At 39.4% G+C, this 4,226-nt stretch overlaps 1 non-coding gene across 1 annotated transcript; it reads left to right on the forward strand.

The window, feature by feature from the left end:
* Positions 1-72, forward strand: TRNAQ-UUG (transfer RNA glutamine (anticodon UUG)). The gene has a single exon. It is a non-coding gene; the product is annotated as a tRNA-Gln (tRNA).
* Positions 73-4,226: the final 4,154 nt, after the last annotated feature.

Genomic DNA, 4,226 nt, shown 5'->3' on the forward strand with positions numbered 1-4,226 from the left:
GGTTTCATGGTGTAATGGTTAGCACTCTGGACTTTGAATCCAGCGATCCGAGTTCAAATCTCGGTGAAACCTCAGTTTTTATGTTTTTGTAAAAACATCTACATAGTTTCCATTGCAGTAGTGAGGAAGCTAACCAAGGCACAACGTCTCATACGCTCAAACATCGTACACAGTGCAACCGTGATCTCTGAATTTTGCTGATATAGCTTTTCTGCTTTATTTAAACTATTCACTAGTGCTAGCCTACAAATATGGACGGAATTCACGGACTGAAGTCCCCTATTCACCGTTGTTCTATTTTCTATGAAGTATTTTCTGTTGTGCTTACATTCGTTGCTACGGTAATTTTAGAGTAGGACCTGAATATCTTGCCTCCAACCGGTTGATCGCCCCTTGGCTCCTAGGAGCCATCCAAGGCCGCAAGCATACATTCTCATTTTCAGACTCCTTAATACTCTCACTTCGGATAATCTAGTCATATATGACGTCATTTGAAATGGCCACCGTGTCGGAGAACTACGTATGCAAAATACTGATTGACGTATACAGTTGTCGTAACGGAGTTGGCATAATGCATCGTAGCTTAGGATCGTATACATGTTAACGGGGTTAGCTATCCGAGGCCGAAATTAAATTCATTTAAGAACTTTCCGTTTGCTGGGATCGCCTCTTACACGAATCGTGGCAGTTCCTGTGAAGTGAGGTGCCGAATACGTCCGAATTAAACGAGCGATCTTGAACGTACGCTTAACTTTCTAGGTAACTTCATGAAAGAAAATCAATACTAGTTGCTACGACATGAATCGCTAGGAGAAGCTTCTTATATGCAGCCTTGGTTGACAAACAGTCTCATGACAACATTATACCACTCAACGATGTATTGATTTAGGTATCATTATCTCGCTGAAACATAAAAGATACGGTTGTTATATATTTGGAGTTCTATATCGGTTTGCGTTTTGATATAGTCGAAAAGTTGAATATTGTTAATTACGCTTAATACCTTTGATTAAGACGTTACACTGACGTTAACGATTCTGCCTACGTTTACTTTACTTTAAAATCTAGATCAAATCAAACGATTCTAGTCGCATCAAATTCACAGAGTAGTCTTTTTGAGACGCAAGCCTTCACAGTCGTTTCGGTAGTTCTAGGTGCGACGCTGTTTAACCCTTTTATTGCTTATCCTTTAGCTTACACCTGTGGTCATGCACAAGAAAGTACGGCATACAGCTGGGTCGCACCGACCTCGTCTAATGTACCAAGATATCTTTTAGCAAATGGGTTTCTCTTTGTAAGCTTAGCATTGACCTTTTGGAGGTAGTAGTGCGGGCCGTACTTAGTTGTGAAACTTGAAGTTATGTCCTTGTTCAAAACGAATTTACTACGTTTCAACTATGCATTTGATATTTAACACTCGCTAGATTTTGTTGACAGGTCAGCGATCGAAAGAAGATATTCGATGGTAAAAACTTTTATTATGATTTTTAGTCTTCTTTGTAACGCAACCCTGCTGCCAAAATTTTGATTTGGATACAAAGAGCGGAATAACTCTAACCGCACTGTAGGTGTACGCAGACAGACCGGTTTTAGTCGGCTGGAACTTCTGCTTCGGAAGGATGTCAAATCAAGCATATATTTATCTGCAGTCAGGGGCAAAAAGGGATTTAACAGTATATCAAGTAAGTTCTCGTTCCAAGCTGAGAAATTGATATCCCTGTTTCTAAATAGAATCAATTCACTTAGTGACATAAATAAGTTGGATTTTAATAGCATATGGCGTATTCCTAGAGTCCTATTCATGGTCGACTTAAATCCTTTCGCATAGACTCTTGCTGGACCAAGATTCTGTTTATACATCGTGTTTGCCGTGAGGTTTACAAGCAGAGCATCGCAGAATGCAGCCGCAGATACCAGCAGGCAGTTAAAGTGACGCGTTCGTCATCCCCTATTGAAACCCCACACTAAGAACTGCCTCAGTCCAAGCGTGCCATTTGCATAGGCCGCAAGTCGCAGTTTTAACGGGACCCGCAGATTGGCAGTCTATGAACGGTGCATTGCTTGTTTGGCTCGTTGGATCAATATGGAATAACCATCACTATGCTAATGAGCTATTGTGCTTACCTACAAATACATTATTGCGCACAGGAGAAAAATCTACGATTTTGGAACAACAAATCAAACGGAATCTCTAGCTATGTTTACACACGTTTTTGACGCATGCATAATTTGCCTCGAAAATACCCTACACCAAAGCGATTCAAAAATAAGGATTTTTCTTGGGTCTTGGAGGGGGCAGTAAAGCGAGCCTAAACAGATCTGGCTGTATAATAAACATAATAATAGTAGTATTTAATAGGTTTAAGCAACACATCTGAAAGCACAAGAACGGCATCGAGGTATGGGGCCTTGGCCTTAAGCCAGCCCGATGGACTTTCAGCTTGACCTTGGCAAATACAATTTTATAAGGCACCAAGCAGATTTACAACTCGGTCGTTCTCCAGTATGGACGCGCGCATATGCATCGCGAAAATCATCCACTCAGATTTGGTAGGTCGTAATTGATTCTGGATGAAGGCTGAAGTCGCGTAGTTACGCAGGGTATCCGTTTTCGATTAACAACTAATCGTCACCCGGAAGCAAAGTAGTTGTCAAAGAAAGTTTGGATCCAGAAGTTGTGAAACTCTTCAGACCGAAAGTTAGGAAATTTTTTGAATGTGCTGGAAATGTCATTTACCATAACTACTATTTACTGCAATTACATCTTTGATTCGAGACCAAAACTACTTCCTAATATTTTCCTTAATCCTCCAATACCTTCTAGTGTGGTCATGCATTAAGCGAAATTGATATCCCCTGAATCTGCTGAAGAGTCACACGAATAAGCTTCATACAAAAGATTCGAGTGGAAATAAATTCTAAGCTTATGCTAGGTCAAAAGTCCTAAGGTGCGAGGCCTTCAAACGATCAAAATGTGCATTGAAGCTTATCGGGACAATTGAATGGGCAAATAGTACACTTTTTTGTTGCAAAATACCCCACCATATTGAAAATGACTCTTTGACCCATTTAAATAATTTTTTTAAGCTTTTTAATTCTGAAAATCTTTCGGTTTGCCTAATAGAAGTCTTCTCTAGATTTCCCAGGATCCGCATGCAAACTGACAAAGGCGTCCATGGTCAATTTCGTGTAAAAAAAGGAAGCTTTTGCTCTCATTGACGCTGCCCCCGGCACGAAAGGATCGGATAGCAGCTGATCTTTACTCGAATGGCAAAGATGACGCACCGCTTTGAGCCAGGACAAGGTTGTAGCTTTGATATAAAAAGAATCAGTATTTCGTCTGTGTACATGCCTATTACAGATAGCCCGCCAAAGTATAGCCGGATTCGAACTAAACCTCGTATATATATATATATATATATATAAGAAATGAAAGTCAATCATTTGTTAATCTCTATCTGGTATATATACAAGCTGGCGTTCGCTGAAGGCTGCGTCTTGCGGTAATCATCGTTTCAAATATTGATAAACGCATCAGAGTTAATGCATGTAAAAGGTAAACTTATGTGCCTTCGGCTATGCATCGATCAGCTAAAAAGTTCTGACTGAATCTGTGTTGCAGCATGGCGTTTTGACTTAAGTTGTTGTTCTTCTAAATTCTATATTGAACGACCCCAAAACAGAAAATACAGTTAGAGTTATTTGGTTTGAGATAAGTATTTTTGAATTTACTGACTTTGCTAAATATTTTGGAACATTCTATAATGTTTTGTAGTATTGTGTTATCATGTCGTCATCTGACCTAAATAAGTAAAAAGCAATCATTCTTTCCGCCTCAAATGGATCACGAAAGCAATTTCCAGTACCAGTTTAGAAGTAACTGTATGGTCCTAGTGTAAATGATTGCAATTCTGGAAATAGCTAGGTAAGCTCCAACGTTAACACGTTCACTTTAATTCCTTATCGGAATCCTGTTGCCATCGAACGATAGGGTAAAGGACAAATCAACTAATACTGCGCTTCTGTGCGTTCTCGTTGTGCACAGTTTCCCCTAAATATTGCCATCGATGTATTCTATTCGCTTATCGTAACAAATAATATAAAGTTATTTTAATAATGTAATGGAAAGCTGTACGAATTTAATCTTGAAACGTCTTCTTACATCTTTTCCCTATTCGTCATCAATTATTTCCTGAACGAAAAGCAAAGCAGAATGAGTAGCGTAG

The sequence above is a fragment of the Varroa destructor genome, unplaced genomic scaffold, assembly GCF_002443255.2.
Source record: "Varroa destructor unplaced genomic scaffold, Vdes_3.0 BEIS01000002.1, whole genome shotgun sequence".
Lineage (NCBI taxonomy): Eukaryota > Metazoa > Arthropoda > Arachnida > Mesostigmata > Varroidae > Varroa > Varroa destructor.